General features: G+C 44.3%; 1 protein-coding gene across 1 annotated transcript in view; it reads right to left on the bottom strand.

The window, feature by feature from the left end:
* Positions 1-27,520, bottom strand: part of LOC126336765 (homeobox protein OTX1 A-like) — a 384,863-nt gene that overhangs the window by 263,116 nt on the left and 94,227 nt on the right. The window lies entirely within an intron of this gene.

Consider the following 27,520-nt stretch of genomic DNA (forward strand, 5'->3'; position numbering starts at 1 on the left):
AACGTATCGTCGCTAGAATGATACCCCATTCATCTCTGCTGCGCTTATACAGGCTGATTTCGTGATAACGTTATAGACTTTCAGGATTAAAGGAGGAAGGCAAATGTATCAGTCTGATGTAAGGAACACCGTACGGAAACGATTATGTCGCAAGCTATAAGCCAAAATCGTTCTGATAGCTCTGACGGTGGACCCTTTCTACTGCAAGCACCTTGCTTTCCATAATCTGACAAGACGTCGTATGGACTAAAAAATAAGAAAACGTGGGCTCTAAAGTATTTGTTCATCTTGCTACAGTGAAATACATTTTTTCTACTGAAGAAGTGCTCTTAGCTCTTAACGTATCCTTTTTAGAGCCCATGTTTACGGAACAATTGTTTTGGTCTACATCTGTTCGCGGAAAGAAAGATAGTCGGTACGCCTCTGTGTGGGCTCTAATCTATGATTTTATCCTCAAGGTCTCTTCGCGAGATATAGGTAGGAGGGAGCAATATACTGCTTGACTCCTCGGTGAAAGTATGTTCTCGAAACTTTAACAAAGGCCCATACAGAGCTACTGAGCGTCTCTGCTGCAGAGTCTTCCACTGGAGTTTATCTATCATCTCCGTAACGCTTTCGCGATTACTAAATGATCCTGTAACGAAGCGCGCTGCTCTCCGTTGGATCTTCACTATCTCTTCTATCAACCCTATCTGGTACGGATCCAACACTGGTGAGCATTATTCAAGCAGTGGGCGAACAAGTGTACTGTAACCTACTTCCTTTGTTTTCGGACTGCATTTCGTTAGGATTCTTCCAATGAATCTGAGTCTGGCATCTGCTTTACCGACGATTAAGTTTATATGGTAATTCCATTTTAAATCACTCCTAATACCTACTGCCAGATAATTTATGGAATTAACTGCTTCCAGTTGCTGACCTCCTATATTGTAGCTAAATGATAAAGGATCTTTCTTTCTATGTATTCGCAGCACATTACACTAGTCTACATTGAGATTCAATTGCCATTCCCTGCACCATGCGTCAATTCCTTGCAGATCCTCCTGATTTCAGTACAGTTTTCCATTGTTACAACCTCTCGATATACTACAGCATCATCCGCAAAAAGACTCAGTGAACTTCCGATATTATCAACAAGGTCACATATATAGTGTTTAATAGCAACGGCCCTACGACACTCCCCTGCGACATACCTGAAATCACTCTTACTTCGGAAGATTTCTCTCCATTGAGAATGACATGCTACGTTCTGTTATCTAGAAACTCTTCAATCCAATTGGTTAGACAGTCTTTATGCTCTTACTTTGTTCATTAAACGACTGTGGAGAACTGTATCAAACGCCTAGCGGAAGTCAAGAAGCCGTGCGGGATCAGCCGAGCGGTCTTCGGCGCTGCAGTCATGGACTGTGCGGCTGATCCCGGCGAAGGTTCGACTCCTTCCTCGGGGATGGGTGTGTGTGTTCGTCCTTAGGGTAATTCAGGTTAAGTAGTGTGTAAGCTTAGGGACTGATGACCTTAGCAGTTAACTCCCATAAGATTTCACACACATTTGAACATTTATTTATTTATTAAGTCAAGAAACAGGGCATCTACATGGGAACCCGTGTCTATGGCTCTCTGAGTCTCGTGGACGAATAGCGCGTCTTTTTCGTGTTTTTCCTCCTCCCACAATATGGAAAGCACAGAACTTGCAGAATGATTTTCGTTCAGAACGTATAACTCGGCCGTTTCTTGACCAGGGCTCTTTCCTCAGATTTATTCATTTACCTTTCATTATCATCCTGAAAGTTGGCAACATGAGCACGGACTCATCCTGCATAATTCATTTTCCGTGTCATGTGCCTGCAACGCAATCAGTTTCGCGTATGCAAAGGTCACAGTGTTTAGGCTCTCAGTGTATACTCTCGGGAGGCGCAGCTGATGACATGGAATTCCTCATTGTTTTATGGACGCAGGTACGCTAGATAATCCGAGTAACGAGAATTCCTGGGCAGAAGGTTATGATGGTTGCAGCAGCTAGGCCATTTTCGACTGTGGACTTCTCGATTGCTTGAAACTCCCAATCTTTGCGCTCACTTGTTGGGATGGTGTCTTGCGTACCCCTTGCTCGGTGAACGCGCAGCAGAACACGGCGGTCCGTCTCCCCACGGACAGGACTGGAGGGGGAGGGGGGGAGGGGGGGTGCTGCTGCTGTTGGCGCTCTTATCCACTCCCTGGGGAGAGCTGAGCGCTTTGTCGGAATGCCGCCCCGGGTCATTACCGCCTCATGAAATGTTGACTCAGTCTCTAATTAGCGGCCAGCGTCACGTGCCCGCTGGCTAATTGATGTTGGCTGCCCTGGGACGGGACGGACGCGCTCCTATGGCCGCGCCTGCACCTCCCACCAATCGATTTGTGTCTTGTAGCTCAACGCACGACCGAACTATATGATGCGGACAAAATCGTGACATGACTTTACGTCTGGAGTCTCTTATCCGACATCATTACGTCTCTCTTTCCCGCGTTGTAGTATGTGGTCTTCCAGAGTCTCACTGACCATGTTAAGTAACACTGTGGGAAGATACGCCTTACCTAAAGAAGCGCTGAATCACAGCTCGATCAAACATACTTTACATTGACGAATCAAAATATTACGACCGTTGCTGTAAGGGTACATTATTTCCCACTAAAATATTAATTTTTAAATGTAAATCTAGGCTAATGATTATCAAACTGTTGATCAGAGAAGGGATGAAGGCGAAAAGTGGGAGAAACTTCCTTTATTAATGAAGAAAATAATTGCCCAAGTTTCACTGTTGAGTGCGAGCTGCGATCCAGCTTTGCGTTCTGGGAAAATGACGTGAATGCGGTGGTCCAGAGGCGCGGCGTCCATGACTTTAAAATCTTGTTGCCATCTACTCTTTAACAGGTATAATCTTAGAATGAGAATTTCACTTTGCAGCGGAGTGTGCGCTGATATGGCAGATTAAAACTATGTTCTGGACCGAGACTCGAACTCTGGACCTTTGCCTTTTGCGGGCAAGTGCTCTACCAACAGAGCTACCCAAGCACGACTCACCCCCCCCCCCCCCCCCCGCCCTCACAGCTTCACTTCTGCCAGTATCTCGTCTCCTACCTTCCAGACTTGACAGAAGTTCACCTGCGAACCTTGCAGAACTAGCACTCCTGAAAGAAAGGATATTGCGGAGACATGGCTTAGCCACAACCTAGGGGATGTTTCCAGAATGAGAATTTCACTCTTCAGCGGAGCAAAAGTCCCGATTTCGAGTCTCGGTCCGGCACACAGTTTTACTCTGCCAGGAAGTTACAGGTATAACCTTACTTTAAGCGTTTAAGCCAATAATGTAGGTATTACAATTACAAACCGTGTATATCTCTTGCGGCAGGGTAAATCACAGCTCGCAAATTACCCAGACTATATTCTTCCAACAATTGAGAATAGGAGCACTTACGAATGTTGAGCAAGCTATACACAAAATTTCAACCTTTTCAAAAGTTTTCTCGCTGACACAGCCACAAAATAATGAACGCAAAAAAATTATAGCTTACTACATTTTTCTCTGTTCGCTGAGTAAAACTTTAATATCAGTAAACACGTTACAATTTATGACGTTACTACTGTTAACTCTATTAGTAACAGATTTTGGAGACCGTATTCACATACACCAGTGATAGTACTTGCAAAATTTTATCATTGTACGATACGTAGTTGAGGAGACCCGAGGTCACAAACATTGAGATGCGTGAGAAACTAACACAGCGTCTTCAACAATAAAGGTTTTACATGCTGAACGTCAAATATTAAAGACCTCAACTCGTTGGTAAACTAATTAGACGTTTGTAGCTGTTTTATGCACGTGAGTTCGATTCTTTGCAGAATCGGGGACAGGGGGTTACGCGTTGTCTTTTATTAGCCCTCACGGAGTCCCCCTCCTTTCTTAAACAGTAACTCTAGTTACATAATAGGCCCCGCAGGACTCACGACTCCCCTTATACTCCCACGAGGGCTGCCCGGCTCCAGAATCACACTTCCATAGGCCACAAATCCCTAGGGGCTACAAAACTTGAATCATATTTTCACTCTGCAGCGGAATGTGCCCTGATGTGAAACTCCGCGGCGTATTTAAAACTGTGTGACTGGCCGGGACTCGAACCCGGGAACTACACGTTTCGGGGACAAATGCTCTACCGACTGAGTTACCCAAACACGACTAATGTCCTACATCAAAACTCTGTTGCGAAGCTTGCAGGACTAGCACTGCTGTACGAGTACTGACGGAAATAGAGCTGTGAGGGCAGGTCGTTAAGTCGTGCTTGGGTGGCTCTGTCGGTGGTTTTCCTTGGGAAACCCCAGAAAAGTGTCTTTTGTTATATATTCGCCGTCACCCAAGACGGCTATGAGTAGCAAATGGCTTTGATTTTTACGGTATATTCCTAAGACCCCGATCTCGAACAACTTGGAATTTTTTTTTCATATCTTCATTGGTTTCCAAGATACCAAGCTTCGAAGTTACCCAACTTGTACATGTAAAATCCGATGTGAGGGGAAAGTAATGTAGCATGGAGAAATATGCTGTAAAGTGTCTCAGTTATGAACTGGGAACTCCGTTTTGTAGTACTGAAGCACGTCAAATTTTTTTTGAACGTAAAATTCGCTCTGAGGTATAAAATGCATTTTGCGTTATTTCAATTTCGCATAAGTAACCTATGTAAATATTACTGGCCCATAATTTTCATTTCATATGAGTCATATCCTGCTCCTATCGGAGCCCAAAATACTCGGATATGTTCCTGTCTATTTAAAAGGCTCTCACTGAAAAGAAGGGTACCATCTGTCTCATTCCACCTTCTTCAGCAGCTTTAAAATTTTCCCAAATATTTTGGTCTCAGAACATATTCGCGGCTTTTATACTGAGAGATAAGAAGACAGTGGCAGTGGCAATGAGACGGAAAAGTAATATACAGGGTGATTCAAAAAGAATACCACAACTTTAAAAATGTGTATTTAATGAAAGAAACATAATATAACCTTCTGTTATACATCATTACAAAGAGTATTTAAAAAGGTTTTTTTCACTCAAAAACAAGTTCAGAGATGTTCAATATGGCCCCCTCCAGACACTCGAGCAATATCAACCCGATACTCCAACTCGTTCCACACTCTCTGTAGCATATCAGGTGTAACAGTTTGGATAGCTGCTGTTATTTCTCGTTTCAAATCATCAATGGTGGCTGGGAGAGGTGGCCGAAACACCATATCCTTAACATACCCCCATAAGAAAAAATCGCAGGGGGTAAGATCAGGGCTTCTTGGAGGCCAGTGATGAAGTGCTCTGTCACGGGCTGCCTGGCGGCCGATCCATCGCCTCGGGTAGTTGACGTTCAGGTGGTTATGGACAGATAAGTGCCAATGTGGTGGCCCTCCATACAGTTGATTGTGGAATTTGCAGCTCTCTGCTAGCTCTGCGAGTCGATTTTCCTGGGCTGCGAACAAATGCTTGCTGGATGCGTGCTACATTTTCATCACTCGTTCTCGGCCGTCCAGAAGTTTTCCCTTTGCACAAACACCCATTCTCTGTAAACTGTTTATACCAACGTTTAATACACCACCTATCAGGAGGTTTAACACCATACTTCGTTCGAAATGCACGCTGAACAACTGTCGTCGATTGACTTCTGCCGTATCAATAACACAAAAAGCTTTCTGTTGAGCGGTCGCCATCTTAGCATCAACTGACGCTTTCGTTCTTTGTAGTTTTTTCGTTTCACGCTTATTTCGTGAGATATTTGGCCCGGTCACGATCAAATGGACCCTCCTGTATACCTGACGAGTATCTTCCATTTGCACCGCATAGCACTATCAAGCCTTGTTCCTTAGAAACAAATGTTAGTAATCAGTGAATGTGACTGCAGCAGGGTAGTGGCAGAGCAATGTACTCGCAGTGGGCAGGGAGTTAAGCCCTGGACGTCCGCCGCAGAGACAGCTGTGTCCATCTGTCTCTGGTTGGCAGTGAGTGCTCTGCGCGGCGAGACAGACAGCCAGGCTTGGCCGCTGCTTGCAGCTAAGCGCGGCCCGACCAGACGCTCAATGCGATGCCCGGTTCGGCGCCCCTGTCACCGCCGCGCTTCCCGATTGGAGCTCAAGCCGGCGCGGAGGGCTCGGCGGCAAGTGCTCTCAACAGATTCGGCGATTAAATTTTCATCGAAATCACTTTACGCGCGCAACGTCTTTATCGACGCGGGCCGTGATGACGGAGCTTAAGCGCTGACGGCGGCGCAAAACGGCCGCCTGATACCCAATCAGCGGGCCGCATTATGCCGGCAAATCAATTGGCATGGCGAGCGCGCCGTCAAACGGAATGGACGAGTGGGCCGCGCCGGACCGAACCACGCTAGGCTGGACTCGCCGACCGGCGCGAGAGCGTGCCTGGCTTCCCGCCTCCTGCTGCCTTGACGAGATGTCAGGAAGCGAGCATTACTAACCCTCCACGCCGCCGGGTGTGGCGATTTTACAAAAAAGTGACGCCTACTTAAGCAGGGCTTACACTAGCAAGTCGCTTGCAGAAGTTATTGCTGCAAGTTATTGCTAGCCTCTTGCACCAGTGTTTACACAGCAGCGCAAGAATTAAGCAAGATTGTTACGCAAGTTCTTTGGCAGGAAACTTGCGTCAACAACTTGCTGATACTGTCTACATATGCTTTCAGTACCAATACGAGTGTCAGCCAAAGTGTAAAATGACAAGTAGGAGGGTGAGATATGCTGCACCTCTTCTAATTGTAATGAAAAAAAGTGAAAAAGGAAACGAGAAGTATTTGGGTTAGAGAGTAGATAATAAGGAGATGGCACAATGGTGCCTATGATAACCTTTTGCAAGGACTTAGTATCGAGAGCATGGGTACTTTTGAAAACTTTTGCAGAATGTCCTCAAATGATCTGGAGTATTTGTTGATGTTAATAGCGCCCGTCATACCAGAACGAGACACAAACTTCCGTACTGCTATTTCAGCAAAGGAACGTTTGCTAGTCACTCTACAATTTGTAGCTACCGGTGAGCTATGAATAAAATAGGCATTTCATTTATTTATGCGAAACATGCAACCAAAAAAAGTTTGAATTTTGAAATCTTTTCTTTGTAGGAGACTCATACAAGTCCCTAATGTACTTTTTCATATTCCCGTCAGCACGGTTTCTCTGATCGTATCCGACATATGTAGAGCCATTTTCAACGTCTTGAAAAGGGAAAATTATTTGAAGGTATGTGAAAACACAACAATGAAATAAAATTTTTATTGAAATAAAATGCATTTTACAGAATGATATGCTTATAAAAATGTTTTTTTTTTCTAATGCTCATAAAATAGAAAGTGACAAGCTAATTAAATAGAACATGTAATAATTACAAATCGTCTTTTTCTAGACTCCTAAAACAACAAGCGAGTGGATGCAGGTGGTAAAGGGGTTGTGTCTTCAAGTTAAGCTACTTTCCCTGTACTTCTTTCACAGGTGTGTCGAATATCGACGAGATTTCATTTAAAGCGCTCATCTTCTTCACTATATCCTTAAAGTCTCTGTTATGCACGTTCCATATTTCGGGGTAGCTCTCCACGGCTTCAATAAAATGTTCTGTATCCTGCTTCATCCATTCCCGTTTCTCCTCCATTTCTGAAACTTGTTCGCATATAACACGTAAGATGGTTGCATAAAATTAAGTCACAACATTAAGTAAGTTGTTAAATATGAGTGCTATGCAGACGACATACTTATTATAACCTCGCTTCCTACTTGCAGAAAATAGAAATAAATCCTAAAATCTGCAAGTTACTTGCAGATACTTCTCGCGTGGTGTTCACAATGGAAGCGGAAAACGTGCAGCAAGTCACTTCCGCAATAAATTGCTACGGCCGCACGTCGACTTGGCGATATGTTAAAACTCGCAAATCGCGCGGCAAGTTCCTCCCCGCAAGTAAATTACTGCAATAACTTGCTAGTGTAAACGGAGCATTAGGGAAGAATACAATGGTTCGACAAAAGTATGGAAACAGCGCGAGAAATGGAGATGCAAGTCAAGCTGGCTCACTGTACGAGCGGAGTTCAATAAATAATGCAAAACGTTCTGTTCTCGCGAATTTCGGTTGAAAAAATGTGGAATTTGCTGTGGGACATCGTGGAACATTCCCACTTTAGCCTCTATAGTTTCATGAAAGGTGCGAATTTAACGAAATGGGACCTAGATAAACTGACAGAACGAGAGATTGTAGAGAGTTTCAGGGAGAGCATTAGGGAGCGATTGACAAGAATGGGGAAAATACAGTAGAAGAAGAGTGGGTAGCTTTGAGAGATGAAATAGTGAAGGCAGTAGAGGATCAAGTAGGTAAAAAGACGAGTGCTGGTAGAAATCCTTGGGTAACAGAAGATATATAGAATTTAATTCATGAAATGAGAAAATATAAAGATGCAGTAAATGAAGCAGGCACAAAGGAATACAGTCGTCTCAAAAATGAGATAGACAGGAAGTGCAAAATGGCTAAGCAGAGATGGCTAGAGGTCCAATGTAAGGATGTAGAGGCATATATCACTAGGGGTAAGACAGATACTGCCTACAGGATAGTAAAAGAGACTTTTGGAGAAAAGAGAACCACTTGTATGAATATCAAGAGCTCAGATTGAAACCCAGTTCTAAGCAAAGAAGGGACAGCAGAAAGGTGGAACGAGTATATAGAGGGTCTATAAAGGGAGATGTACTTGTGGGCAACATCGTGGACGAGGACATAGGTGAAGATGAAATGGGAGACATGGTACTGCGTGAAGAATTTCACAGAGCACTGAAAGACCTAAGTCCAAACAAGGCCCCGGGAGTAGACAACATTCCATTAGAGCTACTGCAGCCCTGACAAAACTCTACAATCTGTTGAGCAAGTTGTATGAGACAGGTGAAATGCCATGAGACTTCAAGAAGAATATAGTAATTCCAATCCCAAAGGAAGTAAATGTTGACAGATGTGAAAATTACCGAACTATCAGTTTAATAAGTCACAGCTGCAAAATACTAACCCGAATTCTTTACAGACGAATGGAAAAACTGGTAGAAGCCGACCTAGTGGATGATCAGTTTGGATTCCGTAGAAATGATGGAACACGTGAGGCAATACTGACCCTACGACTTATCTTAGAAAACAGATTAACGAAAGGCAAACCTACATTTCCAGCATTTGTAAACTTACAGAAACCTTTTGACAATATTTACTGCCATACTCTTTTTCAAATTCTTAAGGCGGCAGTGGTAAACTACAGGGATCGAAAGGCTACTTACAATTTGTACAGAAACCAGATAGCAGTTATAAGGATGGGGGGGCATGAAAGGGAAGCAGTGGTTGGGATAGGAGTGAGACAGAGTTGTAACCTAACCCTAAAGTTACTCAGTCTGTATATTGAGCAAGCAGTAAAGGAAACAAAAGAAAAATTCGGCGTGGGTATTAAAAAACCACGGAGAAGAAATAAAAACTTTGAGGTTCGTCGATGATATTGTAATTCTGTCAAAGACAGCAAAGGGCCTGGAAGAACAGTTGAACGGAATGTACAGTGTCTTGAGAGGAGAATATAAGATGAACATCGACATAAGCAAAACGAGTATCATGGAATGTAGTCGAATTACGTCGGGTGATGTTGAGGGAATTAGATTAGGAAACGAGATGCTTGAAGTAGTTGAGTTTAGCTATTTAGGGAGCAAAATAACCGATGATGGTCGAAATAGAGAGGATATAAAATGTAGAATGGCAACGGCAAGGAAAGCGTTTCTGAAGAACAAAAATTTGTTAACATCGAGTATATATTTAAATGTCAGGAGTTCGTTTCTGAAAGTATTTGTATGGAGTGTAGCCATGCATGGAAGTGAAATGTGGACGAGAAATAGTTTAGACAAGAAGAGAATAGAAGCTTTCGAAATGTGGTGCTACAGAAGAATGCTGAAGATTAGGTGGGTAGATCACGTAACTAATGAAGAGGTATTGAATAGAATTTGGGAGAACAGAAATTTGTGGCACAACTTGACTAGAAGAAGGAATCGGTCGATAGGACATGTTCTGAGGCATCAAGGATTCACCAATTTTGTACTGCAGGGCAGCGTGCAGGGTAAAAATCGTAGAGGGAGACCAAGAGATGAATACACTAAGCAGATTCAGAAGGATATAGGTTGCAGTAGGTACTGGGAGATGAAGAAGCTTACACAGGATAGAGTAGAATGGTTAGCTGCATCAAACCAGTCTCTAGACTGAAGACCACAACAACAACACACTTTCATGAAGGTTCGATAGGTGGCGGAACTATACGTAACCTTCAAAATGGCGCCTGTATCATAGGTGCGTTCCAGGCAGAGAGCTGTCATTGAGTTTAGGTGGTTTTGTTGATTCGTGGTTGGGGACCAGACAGCGAGAGGTAATCGGTCCTATCGGATTACGGAGGGATGTGCAAGGAAGTCGGCCGTGCCCTTTCAAAGGAACCATCATGGCATTTGCCTGAAGCAATTTAGGAGAAATCACGGGAAACCTAAATCAGGATGGCCGGACGTGGGTTTCAACCCTCCTCCTCCTCCCCCCACATGCGAGTCTCTCGTGCTAACCATGCGCCACCTGGCTCTGTCATTGAGTTTCCTTTGGCGGAAAACCGTAGTATCGCATATATTCATCAGCGCTTGCAGAATACACACGGGAACCAGGCGTTGTGAGAGCCATCTGTCATCACCTCAACAAGGTCGCGCAAACCTGTCCGATCTCACCAGTCGCACACAGCTGTGACTCCTACAGTGTTGCAACGTGCGGACACACTCACCTACGTGATCGACGGATCACAATCAGACACCTCGCTGCTCAAATGGACGTTTCTTCTGACACACTCTTACACCAGTAGGGGTACAGAAAAGTGTGTGCCCGATGGTCTCCTCGCTGCCTAACAGAAGACCACAAAGAGCAAGGAAGAACCATCTGTGCGGGACTGCTTGCGCATTACGAAGCTGACTGTAACAATTTCTGGACGCCGTTGTTGATGCAGCACGACGATGGCTCGGCCGTCGACCAGTAGAGTGGTACCATGCGGGCATGCAGGGCCCCCCATAAGATGGCGTAAGGAAATTATGCAAGTCTGCAGGCTTTCGTGGCCGTTGTCACTGAAGTTAAAATCTTCTGGGTTATTAGGCCGCGTCATGTTTCTTCTAAAATGATCCACGTTTCGATCCCTCTGCTGGGATCTTCCTCAGTATCTTCTGGTGTTCTAGCAATAGTGGACATCAGAAGATCCTGAGGAAAATCCCAGTAGAGGGGTTGAAACGTGAATCATTTTAGATGAAACACGACGCGGACTAATAACACATAAAATTTTAACTTCAGCAACAGAGATTACGTTGAAAAATAGGGTTTTGTAGCCAAAATAATGGAGAATAATATGGCGTATTGGAATCCTGAATAAAACCAACATGCTTTCAGAAAAAAAAAATGTTTTTCACTACTTACTGCATGCCCATTGTATATGACCACGAACAGTACATGTGCAATTTCCTCAATACGTTGCAAGTGTCAGCCGTGGGTGCATTATGTCGTAGCTAACTAAGTTCTGACGTGGGCAAATTGTTGGTGCTCTTGTGGTACGTGCCCCCGTAATCAAAGTAGCCGAAATGTTTCGTATTTTAATAGGCACCGTATAGAAGATACACTCAAGAGCCAAATAAACTGGTATACGTGCCTGATATCGTGTAGGGGCACCGCGAGCATGCATAAGTGTCCCAATATGACGTGGCATGGACCCGACTAATGTCTGAAGTAGTGCTGCAGCGAAATGACGCCATGAATCCTGTAGGGCTGTCCATAAATCTGTAAGAGTACTAGGGGTCTCTTCTGAACAGTACATTGCAAGGCAACCAATATATGCTCAATAATGTTCATGTCCGGGGAGTTTGGTGGCCAGTGGAAGTGTTTAAACTCAGAAGAGTGTTCCTGGAGCCACTCTGTTGTAATTCTGGAGGCGTGGCGAATTGCCCAAGTCCGCCGAAATGCACAATGGACATGAATGGACGCAGGTGATCAGGCAGTATGCTTACGTACATCTCACCTGTCAGAGCCTCTACCAGTTTGAACAGTCCCCTGCTGACATGCAGGGTCCATGGATTCATGAGCTTGTCTCCATACCCGTACACGTCCATCTGCTCGATACAATTTGATACGAGACTCGTCCGGCCAGGCAATATGTTTACAGTCATCAACATTCCAATGTACGTCTGTTGACGGGCCCAGGAGAGGCGTAAAGCTTTGTGTCGCGCAGTCATCAAGGGTACACTGGTGGGCCTTCGCCTCGGAAAGCCCATATCGATGGTGTTTCATTGAATGGTTCGCACGTTAACACTTGTTGACGCCCCAGCATTGAAATCTGCAGCAATTCGTGGAAGTTCTTCACTTGAGCGATTCTCTTCAGTCGCCGTTGGTCCAGTCCTTGCGATGTCGGAGATTTGATGTTTTACCGGAACCCTGATATTCGAGGTACATTCGTGAAATGGTCCTACGGGAAAATCCCCACTTCATCGCTACTTCGGAGGTGCTGTGTCCTATCGCTCGTGGGCCGACTATAATACCACGTCCAAACTCACTTAAATCTTGATAACCTGCCACTGTAGGAGCAGTAATCGATCTAACAATTGCGCCAGACACATGTTGTGTTATATAGGCGTTGCCAACCGCAGCGCCGTATTCTACCTGTTTACACATCTCTGTATTTGAATGACAGGCTTTTACCAGTTAATTTTGGCGCTTCAGTGTACGTACCGCATGCAGAAAAAGCAGAAAAGTGGCATCCACCAAGTTGAAACGGAATGTGTGCTGCGTGATCGGGGCGGACGACCATTTAACAGGTTTCTGGAGAAAAATAATGGAACGACGGTTGCAAAAGTCATTGCAGAACTGAACATTGCACTTGGGAATCCTGTCAGCACCAGAACTGCACGAAGGGATCTGCAGTAGCTGGGAACTGCTGAGCGAGCAGGAATTCCAAAAGCATCATCACTGATGCAAATGCCCGTAACACGAAAACGTGCTACCGAAACATGAAACCTGGACTGCAGAGCCACTGAAGAGAGTCATGTGGTCAGATGAGTTTCACACTGTTTCCGTCTCCTGGGAGAGTTTACGGCCCAAGAGTGAAAAATGTCGAGGGTTCGGTGATGATTTGAGCAGGCATATCCTGTCATTCCAAGGCTTCCATGGTTCTCTACAAGGCGGCATCACTGCCAAGGATTATGTGACTAGTTTGGCTCATCAGGTCCATCCAGTGGTACAGTGTTTGTTCCTTGGTAGTGATGCTGTGCTCCAAGACGACAGGGCCCCCGTTCACACAGCTCTCATCGTCCACGCCTGGTTTTGTGAGCACGAGGTGGATTATCGCATCTCACCTCGTCACCACAGTCACCAGACTTCAACAATAAGTCTTTGTGGTCTGCTTTTGAGACAAGGTTTGTAACGTCTCAAGTCAATACGCGATTTATTTGTTGCAGTAAGCTACTTTGCAGAACACCCCGTATTTTGGGGCCGTTGGCTGTGAAGGAGACAGCCAGTTGTGTTTTAGCAATGACTCATTCGCACCTGTCGCTATGCTACCCATGGGAAGCGGTATCTCTGTCACTTCAAGCGACTAAATATTCAAACCCTTAAGAATCTAAATAAACTATATTAAATATTATTTAATACTGTAAGTCGGTACACTGCCTTTTGTTATTCAAGAGAATATGGTATAAAAATTTCAGCCTTCCATTTGTCTTAGTTTCAGAGTTAAAGAAAATTACCTATAATGCCCCAAACCGACACTTAGACCAGAAACCTCAATTAGAAATAATAATAGTTTGTCTTTTAGTATCATTTGAAGTCATTACTGGAGTTCACAAAATTTCAGGTCAATTTATTTGGATTTTCATCTTAAAAACGTTAACTACTTTTCATTTTCGTAATATAAAATCCAGAAAAACGTTATTATTTAATTACTATATATTTGTTTTGTTGTTCTGGTATGAATGAGAATGAGTAAGAGTGTGACTGTGGGACATGAGTAGAAATTCAATACTGCACAATGTACCACATTACGTAACTGTGTAGTGGTAAAGTTGTGTTTTCCCTTCTTTGCGGATGACGTATGCCTAAGAGTACTTGCTTTTGCAAGAAGGCAGCGAGAATAGCCCTTTGCAGAGAAGTAGTTTTCTAAATAAATTACCAGATTAGTTTTCCTTTCTTTTGGTTTTGTTAAACATTATATTGATATTTGCATATTGAAATGATGTTAATGCAAGTGGGATAGTGACTGGCGTAGGGCAGTTTTGGTGCGAGAATGATCTCTAACGATTGTTCTGACTGGCTGGTCATTTTGATCAACCAATCAGAATTTTGCAGTTCCCGCACACTGCCAGTTACTTATAGGCTTTGGAAGGAGCAGCACTGTGGAGTCGCTAGTCAGCTACTGGGCGTGCAGGTCGTGTTGAACGTTTCAGTCTTCATTATGGGTAAAATGAAGAAGTAATTCGCTTTTCGTGTCTAGATTGTGTTGCCATGAAAGCAGTTGCATTTTCGAACAGTTTGTTGAAAGTTGGAAGTTTCGTAATTGTTTTGTTGGAAAGCTAGCCGCGTGTGAACTTTCGGCCTGTGTGTAAACTTCACGTGGCATGTTTCGTATTCATATATGGACTATTTGGCGAGCAGTTTCTGTTAAAGAAATCCACTGAAAAGGATCGAGAGTGAAACTTACTATAAGTTGTGGAACTGTAACTGTGAAACCGTGCAATTATTCGGGTCGGGCTTTCGTATATTTCTGGCTGCTTTGCATGTGATTTGGACTGCATGAACTGTTAACTGAGAACAGTGGCGTTGTTAGTTAAGTACCTTTGGACTTGATGGCAGGGTTTTTTCCATTTGAGCTGAAGGAAATAAAAAGATTTGTATTAGAACTTTGACATTTTACTAAAGGAATGAAGCAACCACAGTCCGGCCGAAATTTATTATATTTACAGGATACCTTCCTACCAGAGTTTACGCGGACTTTGCAACGTAAGTACTGATAGCGTTTTCTTCAACGCTGCTTTTACGCCGTCAGCGCAGTACATACGCATGCAGAGAGAAACGGGCTGGTGATCTGCCGCCGTACTGGGGTAGGTGGAACTTTTGCAGTTAACAGTACGACGAACGAGCAGACTTACTTAACCCGCTCCGCCACAGGTTGCGAGACCGTTATCTACATCCATCATCGTTACCCGAACTTGCAAATATTTTGTACCAAGAATGTCATAATATTCCGTAGAATACCAAACGAGTTCTGTACTTATCGACATGAATGGAAGCTCTTTCGACTACGCACGATTTTCGTACACCGTGTTAGGCACGGTATTGTGTTTTGTTTAGTTGCAGCCTTTCCACGATGTTATTCAGTTTGTACATCGAGCAACCTGTGAAGGAAACTGAGAAGAAATCTAGATCGTGAATTAAAGTTCAGGGAGGAGATTCATATGGTTGAAATGGCTCTGAGCACTATGGGACTTAACATCTGAGGTCAACAGTTTCCTAGACTTACGTTAGAACTACTTAAACCTGACTAACCTAAGGGCATTGCACACATCCATGCCCGAGGCAGGATTCGAACCTGTGACCGCAGCACCAGTGCGGTTCCAGACTGAAACGCCTAGAACCGCTCGGCAACAGCGGCCGGCTGAGGGAGGAGAAACAGAATCTCTGAAGTTTGCTAATGACTTTAAACTTTTAATTATGTCAGAGACGGCGAGCACTTGGAACAGAAATTCAGCGGAATGGGTTAAGTGTGTTCACAAGCAGTTGTGTAACATTAACAGTAATATTCCGAGACAGTACCTTCCGGGAAGAGTCGGAAAACGTATTAATTCTCCACACCTGTGTCTCGCGAAATGACCACAACTGAAAGAGTTGAGGAATTAGAGCTAATATGGAGGTTCACCGATTATCATTCCTTCCGTGCACCATTCACGAATGGAACAGGGGCCGATAAATCATGTAGGGGTACCAGAAGTAAACAACGCCGCACACCATCAGGTGGTTTGTGGTGCATACATGCACATGTAGAAGATGATACACCACCACTACGATGCGCGGCCTCACACTTCTCGTGCCACTGTCGAGGGCACCAGGACAGTTTAGGTGCCTACAGTCCCGACTTTTTACCCAAACATTCCCATTCTGTGGAAGAACAGGTATGAGACGCTGTAGGGTATCCAGAAAGAACTGCGTTCCGGCTGCCGGGACCCCAGGGATAAATAAATAAATAAATCCGAATGGACAGAAATCAGCAGATGTGATGTACATGCACAGACAAACAAATTATTACCATTTCAGGAAAATTTGGCGATTTGTTTGCCAAATTATGTCCAACTGGCGCGCTAGATCGTCAAACTCCTGAGCTTTTTGGAGCGCCCTGCCCATAATGCTCCAGGCATTCTCAATTGGAGAGAGACTGGGCGATCTTGCTGACCAACGTAGGGTTTGGCAAGCACAAAGACAAACAGTCCGCATTTAACATTTGACGATGCCACTATGGTTGCAGTACATTAGGATTTTGTTCTTATGAAACAGAGCTGATGACGGTCATTAAAGACCGAAACCGGTAATCTGTTAAACAAAAAAGATTGTGAGCATAGACGTAAATTAAAGAAACTTACAGTAGAAACTATTGCTGTGTATGAGCAGGCATTATCTTGCTGAAATGTAAGCCCAGGATTGCTTTCCATGAAGGGCGACAAAGCAAGTGATAGAATATCGTCGATGTAGCGCTGCACTGTAAGAATGCCTGCTATGAAAAGAAATGGCATCCCAGACCATCACTGTTAGCTGTCGGGCCGTAAGGCGAGCAACTGTTAGATTGGTACCTCACCACTGAACGCGGTATCTCCAGGCGAGTCTTCGGCTTTGAAACTCATTGATTTGCGTAGAACTGTCTTCAGTGATGAGCTCATCTTCGAATTGCCCCTATGAGAAGCGAGTACTTGTATGGAGGTGCCCCGGGCAATGGTGGGGTACCAACCTCAGTTTATGAAAGTCTTTCTCTTGAATAAATGATCCACTTTTCCTGGATTTGTAATCATTTATTTGTCTGTATATGTATATCACTTCTGCTAATTTCTGACCCATTCAGATGATTCCTCCATGGTACGACCTTTTTTTGTGTTAGAGTGAATTCACAAAGAAACGGAAACGCTACTGAGAGGCGAAAGAAATGAATGATGTATAATACATGGATTTTCTGAAGAGACATAGAAATGGGCATCAGTAAATTAACAAAAAATCTTATTTTTAAGGAAAAATATCAAAAATTATTCTTGATAATGTAACACTAAGAGAATTTCAATATTTTAAGTATCTAGAAAATAATATTAAATGTCGTCGTTTCAGTAATTGATCGTCTTTCTTGAAAGAAGTCATTTTCTACGTAGGCTGTTGTCTTGTTTTAAAATAAACGTTTTATTTCATAATTTCTTTAGCTAATTTCGCTCTCTTGAGCATTATGAAGCTAATCACAGTATTAATGGTTATGTATATAGCATGCTGGATTCCACACATCAATATAGTGGAGCTAACGTATTACAGTGTCCCTAATAGGATGTTAAGTTCAAACATAAAATGGAAAAAAAGAAACGCAGCCATTATGTGAGTTTTGTCATTGCCAGCATACAACACACTAAAATACATTAGCGCAACTATTATTAACTGAAAATACACATGGCGTGGTCTCTTGAGTAGTTCCATTAACGTGTTTTAATACGTTGTCAGTCATTAACATGCATTTTACGGAGTATTAGCTCAGAAAATTATTGTAGACAGATCAATCCAATTTTCAGTCTACCGCAGTTACAATGCTCTTAAATTTCAATCGCTAGTGACTATTTGTTCCCCTCGTTGGTTTCAGAAGCTTATTAAATACGCAGAACACTCCACAAAATATATCGATAGGAGACGCAAATCACAAATCACTTGTAATTACGATCTAGTTTGTAAAAAATATCAATTGCTCTTCACAGGGTTGTAGTACTTAATTTATGTTCATGGTGAGCAAAATCTAAGTTTGGAACACTGTATCAGTAGTTCACATTTTTGCACTTGGTAGAGCAAATAAAATTTGTCTATTTATTTAAATAATCATTTTGAAGAGCACGTGAAATCAAGATCTGAAGTAGAAGAAATTCATTCGCAATTGTGAGTACGATTGTACTTCAGCTGCACAATTTATTGGTGTCATATGAAAATTTGTGCGGTACCGGGCCTCTAACCCAAATTTGCCGCTTTACGCGAGCCGTCGCCTTAACGACTTCCGCTATGGCAGCACCCCTCCCGAACCGACCCAGGCCCCCATATGTCACCGTGTACCCACATCCTGCGCTCGCACAGTTGCTGGGATGCATGCACGTCTGATGGACATTGCATAGTACGCTGCAAAACACAGACACTGCAAAATAAAATACTATTTCAATCACTGCTGTATGCATTTTCTTCCTTTTCGCCCACTCTCGCGTCGTGTGTTCTGATGCCTGCTTCTAGAGCTGATCGATGTTACGACATTTTCTTTTTCTTTCTCGTTCGGCCCTGCAGGACACTTCCTGTATTTTGTCCCTAAATAAACTGGTGTCCAAAAGTAAAGCAATACACCAAAATGTTACAAGATCCCGTTTATTTTTCCACAAAACAGTATAATCAGGTGGTAGTAAAGTAGAAACAATATAAGGAATACAGAACGTAAACAGCTGCAAAGTGTTCTTCGTTTTTCCCATCTTAATGGATTTACGCACGCATTGCGACAACTGGTTAACGCGGTCAGTATGCAGTGTGACCGCCTCTGGCAGCAATACAGTCCTGACAAATGATGGGGCATGCTGTAAATAATGTCATCGATCTCATGTCGAATCAATAGCGCTCATTCTTTCTGTTGCGCTGCTCCCAAGTCTTGGAGACTGCTTGTGAATGCTGAGATGGTGAGGCCGGTGTCCCTAGAGCATCACAGATGTCATCTCTGGGATTCAGTCGGGAGAGCGAGCAGGCCATCCCACGCATGCAGAATCTTCCTTTTCTAAGAAAACATCAACTACGCGTGTTTTAGGAGGTCGACCATTATCGTCGAGCAATACGAAGTCTGAGCCCAAAGCGCCTCGCAAGAGTCGCGCATAAAGTTCGAAGACCTTAAGAAAATGGCTCCAAGCACTATGGGACTTAACATCTGAGGTCATCAGTCCCCTAGACATAGAAACTACTTAAACCTAACTAACCTAAGGACATTCAACTTCAAGTAGGCTGTTTAGGATTTTATGTTGGCAACGCCACGTAATGCTCTGTATGAAAATCACTGACTGCGTTGTGTGCAGTCTGGGGCTGGTCGGACTCATTGTTGAAATATTCGCTTGTCTAGTGTTGGGCGCGTAGCATTGGGGCAGTTGGAGGTGAGCCGCCAGCAGTGGTGGATGTGGGGAGAGAGATGCCAGAGTTTCAAGAGACGTGTGTCCGTCAGAAAGAGGAAATTTGTAAGACTGGATGTCATGAACTGATATATATATATATATATATATATATATATATATATATATATATATATATATATATATATATATGAGTTTTGAACGCTATTAAGATAAATACATTGTTTATCCTATATCAAAATCTTTCATTTGATAACTACGCTTACCAGTAGATAGTGCCTTCAGTAGTCTGAATCTGGCAGTATTGGCGCTCGCTGTATTGCAGTAGTTCGAGTAACAAAAATTTTTGTAAGTGATTCATGAAAGGTATAGGTTATTGTTAGTCACGGCCATTCTTTTGTAGGGATTATTGAAAGTCAGACTGCGTTGCGCTAAAAATATTGTGTGTCTGTTTAGTGGTGATGAGAATAAGTAAAGAGAAAACTGTCTGAGCACGTTCAGTTTTACTCAGCTGTTTCTGTATCAAATAACGTAAGAGTTTTTCCAGCACAGTCAATCTTAATTTTTTACAGGGGACGTTTCAACACACATCCATGACCTAGGCAGGATTCGAACCTGAGACTGTAGCAGCAGCGCGGTTACGGACTGAAGCGCCTAGAACCGCTCGGTCACAACGTCCGGCCCGAAGACCTCATCACGATATCTGACAACAGTTGGCGATTTAAACCCACATTTTCATGAGGAGGTGTTCGAGTGTCAACATAATTCCTGCCCACACCATTAGGAATCATCCTCGCTATAAGTCTCTTTCCACAATGGTTCGGTCCCGAAATCGTGTTCCACGTACCCTCCAGATGCGAATCCGTCGAGAGTCGCTGTCCAGACCATACCGGGATTCATCTGTGAAAAGGATATTGGCCGTACTGTTCGACCGTCCAGGTGACATGTTGACAGCTCCACTCGTAGACGTTCCCTTCTGTGGAGACGCATCATAGGTACACAGATCTGCGACAATATAGGCCACGCTGCTCAAGCATTCTGTACACCATTTGCCTCGCTAAAACACATCCAGGGATGCTGCGAGGCCAGATGCCAGTTGCCGTGCAGTACTAAGTAGGTACCGTCGTGCCGTTACAGCCAACTAACGGTTCTGATGTTACACGTGGTCGGCCTTACCCTGGTCTTAGGGATAGTTTCGATGTCTATAAATATTCGCCACATCCGAAAAACAACAGAACGATTCACATTAGGCCATCCGGCCACATCAGTTTGCGTCTGTCCTGCTTCCATTCTTCCCGTGGTCCTTTACGCAGAGAGCCTGGTAGCCGTCTTCTCTGTGACTCTGTACACAGCGATTATGCGTGTGGGGCTACCCGGCAAACACTATCCCGTTTGATAAATGCCCTGACGTCATTGTTGGCTTGGTTGTCCGTTGACCGGAATGCTACCTTCCTCCGTGCAGGACACGGTAGTACGGACATCTGTCGGCAGTTTGTATGATTACATAGTGAATAGACACAGGACGGGAAAATAGTGATTTGTTGCTTTAATTTTGGACACTAGTGTACATTCCTGTTACGTGTGTCCATTAGGATGGCGTCTGCCTCTTTGAGGTTATTTCATGTCTCCGTAAACCATGCTGGTTGTCCTTTCAGCTTCACAGTTTTACTAAAGATTTGCTTCCTCAGTCACCATTTCCAGCCAAATACGCCTTGTGCGTATTATGTCGTCTGCATATTCACAGATTGCTTTCTTAGATCGTAGTCTGTTGCATGCTGTTTGTGTTGTTCTTAGGCCAAGTAAAGAGTCTAAGTAGTGTTCTACCTACGTCCATAATTTTGATTATACCACCTTTGCGCATTTGTTTCAGTGTTTCAGCGCCTTGCAGAGTCTCAGGCCTTCTTCTGTGTATTTCTGGTATTGTGGCATGTATTGCTCATTTTGTTCTTATCTCTATATGGTTCTTCTCACTGTTATTTATGCCTAGCTGTTCACCTAGATACTTGAACAAGCTGACTTTCTTGATTATGTTTTGTTTTTGAGTAACTTCCGTGGACAGTTTTTAACACTTGTTATTAATACTATCTGCGGGAAAGAAATTTGTAAACTAATTTTTCCTGCTTTCACAATTAGATTCCCTTTGCGGATCACGACATTTTATAAGTCTTCCTGTTGTCAAGGAACTGATATCTGTGAGTGCCGAGTAGTCCAATTAATACTATCTGCGGGAGAGAAATTTGTAAACTAATTTTTCCTGCTTTCAAAATTAGATTCCCTTTGCGGATCACGACATTTTATAAGTCTGCCTGTTGTCAAGGAAATGATATCTGTGAGTGCCGAGTAGTCGAATTAATACTATCTGCGGGAAAGAAATTTGTAAACTAATTTTTCCTGCTTTCAAAATTAGATTCCCTTTGCGGATCACGACATTTTATAAGTCTGCCTGTTGTCAAGGAAATGATGTCTGTGAGTGCCGAGTAGTCCACATAGGTATTGTCTTCTTGGTTAACCAGTTTGATGCCTTTCGAAATAAAATTTATGTAGAGGTATTGGAAATTTAGTATTTGTCTTTATATATCCAGCACCAAATCAGAAAAGAAGTTACTTAAGTGTAAAACATAAGGTGTATTTCTGTACGAATATTTAGCTTGGAAAAATACTTGATGACACAGTTCTGTTGTACAAATTATTTACTCATAACTTGTTTCTGACACAGACCATCTTCACAGTGATATACGTAAATACGAACAAAACAGAAGAGAAGACTATCAACACTGAAATTTCCAAAGAATTAATGCAGTCGAAAACTCCAGATACTTATGAAAAAGCTTTTACCGTGGCAACATCACTTGGCATAAATGTCTTTAGGTGTGAACGATAACGCAGCCAAGTCAAAAATATAAGAAACATTTAGCGTAGGTATTCAGTTCTATAGCAATGGCTCAATCAACGCGAGAGAAACTCCAGTATACAAGTACGATCAAATAGGCCACAAAGCTAAGTCAAAGATCATTCAGCCAAAGAGAAAACAAAAAGGTGCAACGTAATGTGGTAACAAAATAATGAAAAATACCTATGATGAACACAAGGTTCAAACGGCTCTGAGCACTATGGGACTTAACATCTATGGCCATCAGTCCCCTAGAACGTAGAACTACTTAAACCTAACTAATCTAAGGACATCACACAACACCCAGCCATCACGAGGCAGAGAAAATCCCTGACCCCGCCGGGAATCGAACCCGGGCGTGTGAAGCGAGAACGCTACCGCACGACCACGAGATGCGGGCATGAACACAAGGATTTTACGAAAATACACATACGTTTTTTCACAAAAAACTTGTCTTCTCTTTCACTGTATGCTCTTCGGCTTAGCTTTGTGACCTCTTGGCTCGCACTTGTATGCTGGATTGCCAGTATTTCGCTTCTTGTTGATAGGGCCGTTCCAGTTGGGTTGGGTCGTTTGGGGAAGACCAGACAGCGAGGTCATCGGTCTCATTGGATTAGGGAAGGACGGGGAAGGAAATCGGCCGTGCCCTTTCACAGGAACCATCCCGGCAATTGCCTGGAGCGATTTAGGGAAATCACGGAAAACCTAAATCAGGATGGCCGGAGACGGGATTGAACCGTCGTCCTCCCGAATGCGAGTCCAGTGTGCTAACCACTGGCCATTCCAGTACTATTGAATACCTATTTGAAATGTTTCTTACGTTTTTGACTTGACCATGTTATCATTAGTATCTAAAGAGATGTATGTTAAGTGCCGTTGACACTGTAAAATATATTTCGTAAATGTCTGAAGCTTTCGATTGAACTATTTCTTTGGAAATTTTATTTTGTTTCGCTTTCCTTGGCTTTCTGTTCTATTTTGTTCGTACCTGCAGCAATTGAATATGGTCTTCGACCGAATCTGGTTGTGACTAAACAATAAGACGACACTGTGTTATCATGCATTTTTCCACGAGTATTGCTGCTCTTACTAGTTTCCTGAAAACAATTCGAATATTAGTTGTTTTTCGATCACTTTCAGTGGGGGAATCAGAGCTCACATTTCAAAGACAGTGGAAGCAGAGACAAGAGAGCATTGCATTCCTTATTGATTAAGTTCAGGGCTCTAGACCATGCTGTTTCAACAGTGGAAATCTTGCGAAAAAGACATATTTCACAACTTTTTTGACTGACTTCCAGTTTGTATCGGCAGCTGAAATTCTGCACACGGAAGTTTTTTTTTTCTAAGTTGGCCAACAGTGGGAGAAAATCAAGACAAGTTACGATGTGATACGGCTCAGCAAGCACCCGACTACGCTGTTGCTACACGTGGCCTCTCATGGCCGTTGTCTGAAGCGCGCGGTGAGATTACAGTAAACAAGTACAGTGGTGACAAAGTATAGTGCATCGCATTGTGAAAGATTTCGGGACCGTTGTGCATATACTATCAAGCGGTTCAGCGTGTCCTCGTGATCTTGACTGAAAAGTAATGCCTCCACCATCGTAACCCTTCAACAGTTGGCAGCATTGGTATGCGGCAGGTACTAGCTCATTTCGTAGCCTTTTCTCTACAGCTCCAGTTGGCGGGAGGCCTTAGCGTTGAACGGTTGTGTTGTTACAGTGTAATGTATGGAACCCTGCGCAGACGGTCGGTCAATGCGATTTAAGCAACGTGCAGTCACTGAATTCTTGACAGCAGGAGGTGTCACCCCAGAGGATATTCGTCAGAGAATGAAAGCAGTTTATGGTGATTATGCTGATGTGAGTGCTGTACGTCGTTGGACGCTAAGTTTAAAGATGGTGAGGTGGGAACATTTGACCTGCGTGACAAAGAGTTGGACGTCCTGTGACAGTAACCGCCGAGTTCACAAGCAAAATGTTGACAGTCTAATTCAGGACGATCAGCGTATCACAGGGAGAAATTGCAAGCACAATCGGCATTTCACAAGAACGTGGGGGTCACATTATTGCTTTGCTTGGCTATCGGAAGATCTGTGTACGATGGGTACCCCGGATGCTGATTCCAGAAACGAAAGCGCACAGACTTGAAATTTGCCAGAAACTCCTCTCACGTTTCTCCATTCAATTGTGACAGGAGACGAAACGTGGCTACACCATCACGACACGGAGACGAAACGTCAGTCTATGGAATGTCGACACAAAGACTCGGCCCAGAAAAAGAAATTCAAGACGCAGCCTTCGGCTGGAAAAATCGTGGCCACAGTGTTCTAGGACGCAGATGGTGTTATCCATATTGATTTCCTTGAAAGTGGAACAGCAATAAATTCAGAGCGTTACAGCACAACGTTGCAAACTCTGAAACGACGGCTAACAAGGGTCCGAAATGGAAATGTTTTCCTGCAGCATGACAATTACAAACCACACACTTCACGTGCCACCAAAGCAGAACTTCAGAGATTGAATCTCACCACCGTATGGCATCCTCCATACAGTCCAGAATTAGCACCGTCTGACTTCCATCTGTTCCCGATAATGAAATACGATCTGCGGGGACATCATTACGCTTCTGATGAAGACGTTGAGAGAACTGTGGAACCGCGTGACTGCTACGGTCGCAGGATCGAATCCTGCCTCGGGCATGGATGTGTGTGATGTCCTTAGGTTAGTTAGGTTTAAGTAGTTCTAAGTTCTAGGGGACTGATGACCACAGATGTTAAGTCCCATAGTGCTCAGAGCCATTTGAACTTTTTGAGAGAACTGTGAGACTATGGTTGCGGAAACAGAGTGTCGACTTCTTCCGTGACGGCTTCAGAAAACTTGTTCATCATTGGCAGAAATGTATCCAATTGGCTGGTGATTATGTGGAAAAGAGAATATTGGTAATTATAGATCACATTCTGAGGAATATTTCTGCGTTTGATTTATTAAAATATTACCATCCAAACTCAGTTAACGAAGCTGGAGGCATTACTTTTCATTCAACCCTCGTATAATGATAAAAACTCACGATAAACCGACCGAAGCGTCCTAATCCCAGGTGCAATAATACTGCGGTCGCCTAATAAGTGTCCGCAGCTCATGGTCGTGCAGTAGCGTTCTCGCTTCCCGCGCCCGGGTTCGATTCCCGGTGGGGTCAGGGATTTTCCCTGCCTCGTGACGACTGGGTGTTGTGTGATGTCCTTAGGTTAGTTAGGTTTAAGTAGTTCTAATTCTAGGGGACTGATGACCATATATGTCAAGTCCCACAGTGCTCAGAGCCATTTGAACCATTTTGAACCGACTAATAAGTACATTTCCCATCAAGGGTTTGTTCGTTCTGTCGTCAACATTAGCGGTGAAGAAGTTAATCGTCACGCGCTGATGAAAGCTACCTTCAATCTGAACAGAACCCCCGTGTGGTCGCAACTCGACGATTATGACGCGAGTGGCCTCGGAAACGAAGCGAGAGCGCGTCTTGTGCGGAGCCAACCAAACGGGCGCCCGGCAAAAAGTAAACACGACGTTAATCAAGCCTTCGGTCTTTCATCCGGGCGGCGATTATTTACACAGCGTTATTACCCGGTATCTGCGAGGGGCCGCGCGCGCTCGCTTTACACTTGGCCTAAATAAATAGCGGAAACGAAACACTCATTTAATTTACATCTTTTTAATTGGCTAATCAAATGCGGTGATTTAATTTCGGCGTTCTGTGCGGCGCCGCCGCCGAGCTGCGCCGTGCGCCCAGGACCGCTCGGCTCCTAACGCGATTTGTTGACCTTTGAAGCGCGCCGGCCGCGGTCTGCGCGGGCGGCCGCGACATGAAAGCGCGTGTTTGCCCGGGACACACATCCACTTGATTACCGGCTAAATCGCCCGTGTAAATCATATTTTGCGCGGGCGGCCGCGCTGTCGGCGACCGTCCTTTGTCAAGACGCGCGGCGCGCGGCCGCCACGGCTGCCAACGCTGCCGCTTGATAGGGTTAATGGCCGGCCGCCGAAAACCGGCCGAGTGCGGCGGAATGGGCGAGTGGAGGGGGTTGGTAGCGCTTACGGGTGGGAGGGGTGAGGGGGGGGGGCGGGTGCAGGATATACAGTACACACGTACAGCCTGCTGCGGACAAACGCGTTTACGCGCTAACGCACACGCAGACACGTCGGCCGCCGTTCGCTGGTTTCCAATGTGTCGCCCCGCCCGGCCCCCCTGAATTATTGAACGGATTTTGGTTTGCGGGTTAGTCTATAATAAACCCCCGTTTTGCCTGTGACAGACCGCAACGCGCGGCCGGGCGGACACACGCCGTCTCTCGTGCTCTCTCTCTCTCTCTCATACACACGCACACGTACGCACGCACGCAGAAGCTGTGTGTGTGGTGTGTGCGGCCGCACGTGTGGATAATTCAGGGCTCGCTCGGCGGCCTGCTGGAAAAGCGACGACAGCGCGCTCCCGCGCCGCGTCGGCACTCCCGCTGAATAAACAATGGAAGCGCGCGCGAACGGACGGTTTAGGCGCGACTTCAAATTTATTGCGACCGGCCGTAGGACGCGGTAATTAAACAACGGCGGGGAGAGCGGCGGTGGCGCCATCTGAGATCCGGCGCGCATGCGCGTCAACTGTCGCACTCCGCCACAGCCATCTACTTCGTGCGCAGGTGCGCGCTGGTCCTGTGCATGGCTGCCACAACAGCGGCGGTTACAAGCTGCAGAGGCGCCTAGGTGCGCTTCATACGTCGAGCAAGTCAATGACTGTACACGTATGTATACAAACAAACACACATCCATATACGCTACGCTTTCATATTCCTTTGTGTGGGACATATCGTGCTAGAATTGAATTAAAAATAGTTCCCACCCCCTGTTAGGAGCAAGGTTTTCGGGACTTTTACCTTGACTATGAAGCCAGAGAAATTTGTTAACATCGAGTATAGATTTAAGTCATGTAGGTTAATTCTTACAGAGAAGAAAACAGCAACCAGCCACTATTAATACTGGTATTTATTTAGGTAAATAGCGCCGTTACCAGTTACGAACTGGCAAGTTCATCATCAGACGGCTGTTCACATGATTTTCAAGATACACTTTACATTATCGTCCGTTTTTGATTTTTATTATTCCACTGTGGCAAAGTATTTTTGGTGTGTTGTTGCCGTCGC

Source organism: Schistocerca gregaria, chromosome 2 (assembly GCF_023897955.1).
Source record: "Schistocerca gregaria isolate iqSchGreg1 chromosome 2, iqSchGreg1.2, whole genome shotgun sequence".
NCBI lineage: Eukaryota > Metazoa > Arthropoda > Insecta > Orthoptera > Acrididae > Schistocerca > Schistocerca gregaria.